The 11952-nt window shown below is 36.9% G+C and overlaps 1 long non-coding RNA gene across 1 annotated transcript in view; it reads right to left on the minus strand.

Annotated features, from left to right (window-relative positions):
* LOC107215275 overlaps positions 1 to 2896 on the minus strand; it is a 12093-nt gene extending 9197 nt beyond the window's left edge. Inside the window, exon 1 of the long non-coding RNA XR_001525139.1 lies at positions 2008 to 2896. This is a non-coding gene — a long non-coding RNA (uncharacterized LOC107215275). The remainder of the gene's footprint in view (positions 1 to 2007) is intronic.
* Between the last annotated feature and the right edge of the window lie 9056 nt (positions 2897 to 11952).

Here is an 11952-nt window from a genome sequence, read left to right on the forward strand (position 1 = left end):
AGAGGGAGAGGGAGAGGGAGGAGGAGAAGGAAATATGTTTTTAACAGATTGAATGCTGTGAAGTGAAAATTAAATTATGTAATTCTTGTTTAACCTTTTGGCATGAATGGAGACTTTTTCTGTGTGTAAAATGGACAAGCTCATAATACTGACTGCAAGAACAGTCATAAGAATAAGAAATGAGTTACAGTTCACAGCAGCAAAAAGCTGAATGAGTGAATGATGAGAAATGCTCAGACTCCAAGAAAGCTGTGCTAGCTACTGTGTGGGATTAGAGAACTTTAATCACATCTATATTGGATAATGCTCTTGAGACTAATCATTATTCGACACTGTCAGCAAAATCCAGTCAGATTTGGCAAGGGTAAAACTCCAGCATGAAGTGTGAACAATGTGGTATATGCCAAATGAGCACTGACAGAAATACATCAGCATTAGGAAATACACAGTGTTGAAAGAGACAATGGTAAACAGAACAAATAAAATTTTTTCAGGGCAATGCCATTCTCATGGTCTTATGACAATTCTGTGTATGATATTTTGTCACTAATTTGGGCGGATAACTTTTTTCAGGCATATGTTGACATGTACTTGAAAAGATGGAGGGACAAAAAGATGTGTCTCATAACAGAAATATCAACTATCTGATGTTAGAACCCCACATGGGGAAGTAACAGGTATTAAATACAGACTTATATGTAATATATTTGTTTCTCAGTCAGACCCATAATATAATTGTTTTTTATTTTGGTCACCAAAACAGTGAATTGTATTCACACACTAAGTGAAACTGTGTGAGAAATACAATGCATGTTGTTAAATCAAGACACTACTGGGGAACCATAGTAGATATCGGGTAAATGCTGAGAATAGATAAATACCTCAAACCAAAATGCATATTGCACAGTGTTTGTGCTCATTCGCTTAAGAAAGGAAAATAATGAAACAGCTAAAAGATAAGCTGAGAAAGTCTACATGAATGTCAAAGAGATTAAAGATTTAATTTTGACCATTTGGTCTACATCAAATGGGCCTACTGAGCTCATTACAAGATAAAGAATGAGCTCTTTTTAATACATACTGGAATTTTGACCTTTAAAGTAACTTTTGAAAGCTGTATTCTCCTTTGCCTGTAGGGAAGAATTATTGAAAGGATTGCTATGCTTACTATTGCCAGGTATCTCTACCATGATGTAGTGAGTTTAGCGCTGGCTAAAATTACTAGTGCACTTACTAGAAGTATGTATTTATTTCTTGCTGTGAGATATGAATTTGTAGGGTAAAGCATGATCAAAACTTGAATGATATAAAGAAAACTTTATTAACATAACTAAAAGAATAATAAAAATTAGAATTAAACTTTCAGAATACTTCTCCACAACTTATTTTCTTTTTTTTTTTTTTTTATAATGAAGAGATAAAATTTGGGCTTTTTAATCAGTTACTACTTTTATAATAGTCTTTCATTAGCTTTTGTAGGGAGAGGAGTTTCTCTCACCATGCTATAGAGATTTCTCTACGAGAAACAGTTCTCTTGTGGCTTTAATGTCACAGCGAATCAGCCGCTTGGGGAAAAGAAAATCTGTTTGTGGTATGAAAGTCTTATGTCTTGCAGCTCTCTTAAAGCTGCTTTCATGGGTTATGTTAACTTATGGGGTACTGTTTTAAGGTGAGCTGTTCTGTCATAAAAAAACTAAAAGTTCTTTTTTTCCTGGAAGCAGAGGTTTATCTTCTTCTATCCCTGGGGCAAAGTTTCTCATCTCTTTTTGTTTAAGCTTTTTATTAGATTACAACAATTTAGAATTTAGTATGCTCCAGCACTAGTGCTCTTTTTTATGGGCTGGGGGTGAATGCTGCATCCCCCCCATGCACTTCATCAATTACAGGGAAAAAATGAAGTCTGCTATAGCAAAAATATATTTTCACTATAGCATTAGAAAGAGAATTTTAGCCTAAGGCATGTCTTCAATTTTTTCTTAACTAGATTTTGACTCTTTCTTTACTGACCTTATCATCTTACGTTGCTTTCTTTATGTGTCTTCACTCATTCTTTTTCTTGATTTGGGAGAGAATTGGTGTTTGTAGGTTCATTTGTTCTCAAGCGTTACCAACTGAAACAGTTTTTATAGAGTTCTGGAGCACTGAAAGGTTGATCTCATCCAGCCTGTCCATCGGGGAGATCGCTCACCGTGCCTCTCGCTGCTGCTCACGGGGTCTCTGCTGACACCGTGCGAGCCGTGCCGGCCGCCAGCTCCACTCAGCGCTTTTCTTCATGAGGAGTGACAGAAACAGGAAAAGCTGCTGCTGCTGTTTTTGTCCTTCTCTCTGCAGCATGGCTGGCTAAAAGTGGTTAAACAAACAACGTTCATTGTGAGCCAGGCTGAGGAAGCCACAGCCGTGTGCTGTTGTCTGGGTTGCACCAATTTTTTGGCCCTGCAGTCTCAGCTACGTGGCCGCTCCCAGACTGGGCCAGCAGTGGCCGCTCCCAGACCCCGGCCACTCCTTGCTTCAGGGCCACTCTGAGCCCCAACAGAGCCTCCAGCTGGAACGGCCCGGCAGTGCTGCTGGAAAAAGGTCTGTCAGGTTCCGCCGGGAAGGGGCCTGACCTCGCTGGGAAGGGGCCCCAGCCGCCTGCCAGGCCCAGGCCCAGTGGACTCCCCTGTGAGGGGCTCTGCAGCTCGCTCGCCTTCCCTGAGGGGACAGAAAATCTCGGCCAGGTCACATGGGGCCTGCCCGGCCTGGCCACGCAGACTGTGCGGGACTGGATCAGCCAGTTACCTCTTCAAGAGCTGGAAGCAAGAGAAAGACTTCCTGGGCTTGCCCGTCTTTAAAATATGAATCTCACAGAGGCAGACCCAGCTTCTAAATGGTTCAACAGGTGGTCAATTCTCAAAGCTAGCCAGCCAGCCAGCAGGTTTTTGCTATGCACAGAGGAAGCTCTTAGCAGCTTCTTTCAGAAAAAATAATTCCTGTGGGTAGCTTCTTCTTTCTTCATTAAATATCAATTAATGCTAAACCAGAACACATGACAAGATAAATTTTTGAAACCTCTCTAAGAGTCACATATTTGTGAATTTTAATTTGTATTGATTGATGCATGAGTACATTAGTGCCTGAGATTCTAAATGTTTCAGAGTTTGAACAAGAGATACTGTTTTCAAGGGTCTGAGAACCACCTACAGTTGACATGATAACATACGGAAAAATGTGGGGAAGAAAGAGGCAGAGCATTACTCATTAACGTGTACTATAAACGCATTTTCTTTGATGCTCCAAAATATAGCCACAGTTTGAATACAGAAGAGCCACTTAACTGTTTTCACAGTTAATATATAATCACTTTTATTGTTTTACTTTAGATCTTACCTTTGTTTTCATCTAGACCCCCATATCAGAAGTTCTTGCCCAGCACACAGGACCTTTAAAGTGATGTATTTTTCAGGTTTTTTGTTAAGAACAACCTCTTTTCTACAAACTGGAACCGGAGCATCTACATCCCTAGTGTTAGTAACATTCAGGTTTAGCAATTATTCCAAACAGTATGACTAAGTATTACTCAGTCAAGATTTCTTTTTTCTAGGAATCTGTTTGCTGCTGCCTACCTATTTCACAACTAAATATCATTACAAGAGTGAATTATATTAATATGTGTTGAACTGTCAAAATAGAGATATTAGAATAACCTTTACCAATGATTTCTTCTTCTTCAAGTACTTGCCAATTGCCATTCTACTAATTGCTGACCATTCTGTAATACCTTCATTCTTCTGCCTGTCATAATTTTGATCTTTTCATCATAATGAACATTTTCATGTTTTAAACTATGAAATAGGATTACCAAGAAATAATGTGAACTCCCTACTATATAGTAATAATCTCGATTTGATCTTGCATTAGAATCTCATCAGTAGGATTGCACACTTGCCTAAAGTCACTTTTTAAAATAGTGTTTACTTTTATGACATCTGAATTACGAAGATTTTTTTAAAAAGCCACAGCACGTAGGATTAAAAACACCACTAGATACTTATTTTCATATCAAGGATACTGGACATCTTTTTAAGTCTGAATCTATTTATTTATCAATATTTTATAAATATTGACTATTATTCCAGCTAAAGCCTCTCTATTTCTTTAAAAATAAAAATAAAAAAAATAATAAAGATGCTCAGTGATGGATCTTGTAAATATTTTATCTCCAGGTGGATAAAAAGTAAGTTTTTTGAACTTACTTCTTAATCTATGCACTAACTTTAATCTCCAGAAGGAACTGTCAGATAATGCCACATACAATTTTTGGTGAAATAAAATCACTTTTCCCAGCATGTAATTTTTTCAGTACAGACTCATCTAAACTAGATATGAGAATAGCAACAGACTAGAGGCAGATGTCAAAAGAATACTGTGTCCATACAAGATAACCTGTTTCACAAAAGCATTGCCTGCACATGCTGAATGCCCATACACCATAGTCTGTGTGGTATCGAGTTATCCTTTCATGCTTGGCAGAGTTTTCTAGTGCAGATGCATAATGGTTGTGCTTTACACCATCTGTTTACTCCTGTTCTTGATTTTAGTTATGCATTTGAGGCAGAAGGGTTATAAGGCTTTCAAAAGCTGTTATCTTCCACTGCATACTGCCACTGAGAGTACCAGGACTATGACAACCTTCCAATACAAGATTTAGCTATGTTTTATCATTCTTAAATTGCTATTTATTTCTGACAATAAAGTTTTAAATTAGTGTGTTTCTTATAGTGATGGAATGTGCTGCAAGCGTGCAAGCAACAAGTTTAACCTTTTGAAAGTCAAACATCTTCAGTTTACATTTTAAGTAGTAATTCTTTTATCTGTCAGGCCAAAGAAATACAATATATGGGATTTATTTGGTTTTGTGGAGATTTTTTTCTTGTTTTTGTTCTTTTCCCAAGGTGCTGAGCACGTGCATCTTCTATTTTGTTTCAATCTAATTCTGCATTTCATCAATATTTTTCACCTCTTAAAACTTTCAAATGTATTTGAATGCCATTGTCCCTCAGAAGAAGCAGCACACAGAATGAGGTCAAGTGAAGATCCCAATGGTTTTCCCTGTTCTCTTAACATGGATGATGTGAAAACCAGAAGGAATTCCATTAGCCATAATGATGACATCCAAAAGTTCCACTGGAACATCCCTCAGCAGTGCCCCTCAGCGGTCAAACAGACCTAATATTGCAGATTTTTTTACACTGGGTATAATAATATCCATTTATGCTGCAAATTGAAATATAGAAACTTTAATACTAAAGTTATATTTTAAAGCAAAAAATCTATCCCTGTTTCTTTTGTGATAAACTCACCTTTTCATAGTTCCTCTGCATCTCAGGACTGAGTGGTTTTCTATACAGCAATGAGAATTTAGGGGGACTGAGTGAGCATTCTGAAGTCTCCATTGGGAGAAAAGTGACATTAGGGTTGAGGCTTCTTTCTCCTCTTTGCCAAGACTCATGAGATTCCTCCTCAGCCTTGGGTCTGCTTTGGTTGACTTTTATGCATTCTGTTAACTTGGTCCATCTATATACCCTTTCTTTATACTGTTTTTCAGTTCTCTTTGTTTATTCTCTTTTTTGTCTCTAAAAATGTGTTTTTACCTGAACACTTCCAAGTTGCATTCCTGTAGTCTCCTTTGGCAACTGAGATTTGTGTTTCCAGTACTGAACATTTTAGTATCACTTTGTGTCTCTCTTCCTCCGTACCGTATTTTTCTACTCATTCAATGTGCACAGAGTAAACACTTGTTATTGCTACAAATTAGAGCTAAACTAAAATAAATTTGAACAGTAGTTATCTGATTCCCAGATAAACTGCTATCACACCTGAACACAAGAAGCCTAGAAAGGTCTAGAGAACCTACTCTTTTCAGACCAACAGAAAACTTGTGGTCTATAGGAAATAGTAGAAAAATTATATTTTTCTGGGTTACAGGTTGCCTGCTTCAGCTGTTTCTGGACCTTGTCATTGTCTCAGAAGATTTATACCATAGTCTCAGTCTTCCTTTTTGTGCTGTAAACCAACTGCACTGGGAAGCAAAGTGATTTTAACAGGAAATCTGGATGGCGCCACACGCTGTATTTTTAGGATACTTGTTTATTCAAAAGACCTGGAAAGATAGGAAAACCACCATTGTATTAATTGCACTTGAAAAACTAGGAGAATATTAGCATTGCATCATCACTTTTTATAGCCTAAAACCATAGCCCCACAGACATATTCACAATTCCACTGATGTGTCTAGAATTTGGAGCAGTCACAGCCATCATGCTTGGAAGCTGTCCTGGTGGGAATTACATAGTAATGGAAATTGCATGTTGTTTTCAGCTGTGTGGTGGGGTACAGTGACATTTTGCTTGGACTGAACCATATTTGATAGGTGAAGTTTGCTTCTCAGCATTTTCCAGTCACTTTATATTTCCCTTTCCTGCAATAGATTCCTAGCGCATCCTCCAGTTCAAGATCATTCTGCATTTTACAAAGAACACAAGTGCTGCTCCTGAAGGCATCCTCTTTCCCCAGAAAGAAGAGAGGCATTGTGAAGTTGAGCCTAAGCTTCACGTAGAAATCTAGCTCCATAGAAAAGGTTTTCTGTTAAAGACCTACACAATGGAATAAAATTAAACAAATCTTGTTAGCACAACCAACCTGGAAGCTAAGGGTAACATCTTTTCTTAGTGCAACCAATAAAAACTGGAAAAAAACACGCATCTTTCAGAAGTTCTTCTGAGGGTGTAATTTTATACTACTTTTTCTAGTTACCCACATGACATCACCTAAGAGCATTCTACATAAATAGTGCTATTGGACAGCTCAGGAATTAGTCCTATAGAAATAATGACTCAGAGCTAAATCTGCAGAATTTACTCTGAAGTATGACTGCATAAGCAATAATTAATCATTTTTGAAATGAAAGAATGCAGCATCACCAGTAAGTAAGATTGTCATTATTTTGTAATCATGTTATAAAGAAAATGTAACTACAAACATTTTAAAAATGGAGAAAGAATTAGTGAACAGCAAAGTGTTCTTCAGTTATTAAGCTTCCTTTCAGACACTCTTATCATATAGAATAAGATAATGACTAGCAAAGTTACTGGCCTTAAAATATCACAGTGCAAATAACAGTGCCATTAATAGTCCTATTAATTAATTTCTGTGTCTCTTTCAGTATAATGAATCCATTAAGACTAAAACTTAATAATACTTACAACAATGTCATCACTAAAACAGTTTTCTATTACACTTCAATTTGTAAATACAGAAGTCTGAGAACAGTTTCCTTTCCTTGTCTTTTCTCAATCATCAGTATTAGATGGGGTTAAGTTTTCAATGCTGAGCTGCATTGGAAGTTGAAGGAAGTTGAAGGAAGCTGAAGGAAGTTGAAGACAAGAGTTTTAAGTAGAACTGTCCAAGCCATACCCCATGCCCTGGGTGCAGCAGCGGGTCTGCACTGCCCTTTGTGAGTGAAATGAATAAACCCATAGGTTTAAGAGAAAGAAGCAAAGATCACAGCCAGAAAATATGTGGAGAACTGCAGAAAAAAAGAGGGGATTGTGATGTGAAGAAGAGTGGGAAATCACACACAAAGAAAAGCAGAGATTCAAAAATTAACAAGAATGGGGAATTGGAGGAGATAAATGAGAGTATGAGAGGAATAGCATAATACTAAGATAATAGAGTAGGTGTTCCGAAAATCTGCTGACATTTTGAATTGAGACCAAATCAATTATCTTATATTTTTCTAAAATGTCAAGGTGCAACTTAGTTGATAAACTCAATTTTCAAAAAAAAAATCATTCATGAATGCAAGTACTACTGTCTTTATTATAGACATATCTACTGTGCTGTGCAATTTTTTTTTTCTCATTTCAAAGAGAAGATCTCTTAGTTCCTTAATTAAATTTGAAGGTATGATTTAACCTTGGATGAAAATAAAAGAAAGTGTCATAAAAGTGACATACTATGCTAAGTGACAATGTTACCTCACGCTTTTTTCTGAAAACTTTCCTTAGTTTACCCCTTTTTCTATATACATGTTTTTCTAGTATACACATTTGAGTCTTTGTTATGCTTGAATTTACTCTTCTGCATCCTGTCCTTTTAGAAAGGAGAAAGATTCTGAGTCAATGAACTGTGTGATGTCAGAGCTCAGGTGTGGTCTCCATTGCCAATCTTTCCACGGACTATGAACTTAAGGGCTGCTGCCTTTTTCTGTAATGCACTTTCAAACAAACTTTTATTCTGATGGAAAATCCAAGTATTAATTACTGACTGTATCAAAAGTATTACTGATTGTTGTGGTTTTAAAGCAGCAACTAAAAAAATCACTAGAAAACTTATTTCTTGCTGTGCGATATGGATTAGAACAAGAGCAAAACAGGCTTAAAACTTAAAAGGAATAAAGAAAGTTTATTAACAAAACTACAAGAATAAGAAAACCAGAATAAAACCTCCAGAAAACCCTTTTTCCCCCCACCACCCAACCATTCCCTTGTTTACATGACAACACAGAGACAGAAAAAACTTTGGTGTTTACAACACTCCCAATTCCTGCTAGATTCTTTTCATCAGTCTTTGTAGAGAAACAGAAGTCTTCTTCAGCTAATCTATGGAGTTTCTCACGAGAAAACTATTTCTGTTATAGTATTCTATTTCTCTGATGCCAGCTGCCTGGAAAAATCTGCCATCAGATTCTCTCCTCCCATTTCACATCACTCTGAGGTGTGTTATGGGTCAAATGATTCTAGGGATGTCATTTTTAAGGATGAGTTATTCAAAGGCAAAAGTTCTCTTCACCTGTCTCTGTGAGCCTCCCTGGAAACAGAGTTTCTGTTTCCTCTTCTGGAAACAGAAGTTTTCTCTTTACCTCTTATCGGCCCCAAATCTTCAACTATTACTTCTCCCCTCTCTGTTCCAGCACCTCACTGTATCATAATTACTCCACTTTTTGCTCAAAATCCACACTTTGAACACTCCATTTCTCCCAATATACTCTGTCATGAATTGAGTTTTGTTCAGAACACTATTGTCCATCTCAATAGCTTTAACAGAAAAATATTTCAGCTTATAAAGCATCTCCTCATTCTCTCTTCCCCATCTAAAACTTAATTATTTTCTTCACTGTCTTTGATGGTTTTATGAAGTCTTCCTCATGTTGATTATTCCTCTCTCTCTCTCTTCCCCTCTCCCTGGGAAAAAGGAGTAAGCTGTAAGTCTCACCCAGGTAGTAAAACAGTTAAAGTCGCGGAAAAGCTGCAGATGTTCATGGTGTCAGGTTTCAGTTCAGGGGCAGAAACTGCAAACCAAGCAATGCCGGCCAGCTTCACTTTTCTACCCCCACACCCCTCTGCATCCTTGTCCGGCCTGGAGTGGGGTGGGGAGGAGGCCAAGACAGCCTGTTACCTCGTCAGAAGCCGGAAACCAAAGAGAACAAGATATTCCCGGTTTTAAGTCTTAAGGTAGGTATTCACAAGTTGATCTCACTTTTCAATGGTCAGAATCACTGTCAATTCTCAGAAGTGGCTAGTAATTGGTCATGAGAAAAAAACCTCCCATCAGCCTCCAGTAGCTTCAACTTCCCCCCAGCTCCTAAAGCAACCCTTAAAGGTAGAGTCACTCCAGGACACTGATGGAAAATCAAAACGAAATTCTGGGTCTGGCCTTTACAAAATAGATTAACTGTAAGGGACAGCATATGACAAATAGATTGTACCACACTCAGAATAACTCCCTTTGGGACCATAGACCAGAATGGGACCATATTTGCTTTTGTCCCATTGGATTAAAAATACTAAATTTTTGATATAAATTCTTTGCTTCAAAAACTAGAGATTTTTTATTAATATTCTTTCTTACAACAGGAGAATAAATTGAACAGTAGAATCCCAAGGGTTCTAATTTTAAAATTTCAAGAAGTCTTGAATAGTGGCTCTGAATATAGGGACAAAATATATAGAACTAAATGGACCATGAATGGTTTTTATAAAATAAATTCTGTGCTTTAGCATTTCACACATATTTCTAATGTAACAGACAATAACATAAACAAATACCTGTAACATATACTAGCATAATTTTTCTGTATTTTTGCTGATGTCCAGGTGGTGTCATTTAATTTTTTTTACATTGGATACAACTGACAACAATTGCTCAAATTATAAAAATTAGTTTTTAAATGTCTCTCTGAGGTCTTCCATATTCCCACAAATGTAGCTTAGACAGGCCAGTAGATCTGATCTGTATTTGTATTCATTGTCCATGTAGGCCTTAAAACTGATGGAATCTTCAAATTTGAAGATGTTTTTGCCTGAGCATACTTGAATGATACTCAGTGTAAGACCGAGGTCAGTTGAGTTATGTTCATCTTACTCTGGCTGTAGTTCCACAGGAATAATTGTGGAACAGGAATCTTCAGTATGAAAAAAGAGAAGTTTGTGTCTGAGCATAGTCTCATGGTACTGTTGATGATACTGGTACAATTAAATAAACTTGGCATTTCATTTTGCCATGTGAAACACTCCTGTTCTTCTTCAGAAAGATCACTGTCCCTCTAATGTACTGCTGAGAAATGCAAGGCAGACCTCATCAGGAGGGTTTAATGAAGGAAAGAATATTCAAATAGTGAAATATCTACTTTGGATTATATCTTAATTGGATATTACATTAGTCTGAATTTATTTCACTCTCATATTACCTTATTTGAGACATTAGAGAGCAATAAAAGCTAATGTCAATTAGTTAAATCCTTGTTATGTTCCATCTAACAATTGTCTGTGAACTGTGTGGTATAAGAAATAGGCAGTACCACATTTAATAATTAATAAAATACTACTTTGGGAGGAATAAGGGAAGTGAGATGCCTTTTCAGATTTCCTATAATTCTTTATAATTCAAAAAGCGTGGTTGTTTACCTATGACTTTTTAGTTGAGAATCCATTATCTTAAATTAAAATATATTCAGTAAAGTGCAATCAAGATTCCCCTTTCTTAAAAAATAGTAAAGATATTTTTCTTAGAGGTAAGCCATGGCAAAGAGCTATCACAAGATGTTCTCTTGTGAACTGCCAAAAGACATCCCCTCTATCAATGTCACTAATGACAACCTCCTGTTCTTAAATCTAGACACTCAGGTCCTACACTTGCCCTTTCTAGACCATTTAAAAGTTGGTGGGTTTTTTTAAGTTTGAACTTGACTAAACCATATTTGACTTGCATACCTGGATTTCCTGTCTATGAAATCTCATAAGTAATAGTACCTATATCAGAAGGAGGCCTCTGAAGATATGGAAGAGGTGATAAAAAATGTAACACCTTTAAATATTTAATATAACAAAAAGCATTCTCATTCTAAGATGCTCCAACAGTCAGTCAGTATGAGCCGGACATCCAGTTCCTCTTTTAAGGCAAGTATTGCCTCCATACACTTCTGTCTGACCTTCACATCCTCTGCAGAGGTGTATGTTGTGATGAATTGGGTTTTTCACCTACAACAGCAAAAGTTCAGGCCTAAGTTCATCCCCTCACATGATGAAAGCAAAGGATTGGTCATTCCAAATCCCTTTACTCTTGACACTATAAGTAGCTAACTGCAGATATTTTTGCTTAAAGAATAGCTCCTGGTTAAGCCATAATTTAAATGCCTTTCAAGGATGCAAGTAGGGTCTGAACACAGCTCCAGCTCTGAGAATGACTGCATGGCATCTGTGAAGAAAGGCAAACTGTAAACAACAAAGGTGTGTTGCAGGGTGCCTGACTCAGCTACCTGCTGAGAAATTTTTGAAGGCATTAGGCATCTGCTGAAATACTTTTAATGGTGGGTATTTTTAACTTTTATTGTTAAGAACTTCTCTGTCCCACTGAGTTTCATTTCTTTTATGACATTGAACTTCTTTAAAACTGTAAACAATGAAAGCACAATTT

Source organism: Parus major, chromosome 2, assembly GCF_001522545.3.
Source record: "Parus major isolate Abel chromosome 2, Parus_major1.1, whole genome shotgun sequence".
NCBI lineage: Eukaryota > Metazoa > Chordata > Aves > Passeriformes > Paridae > Parus > Parus major.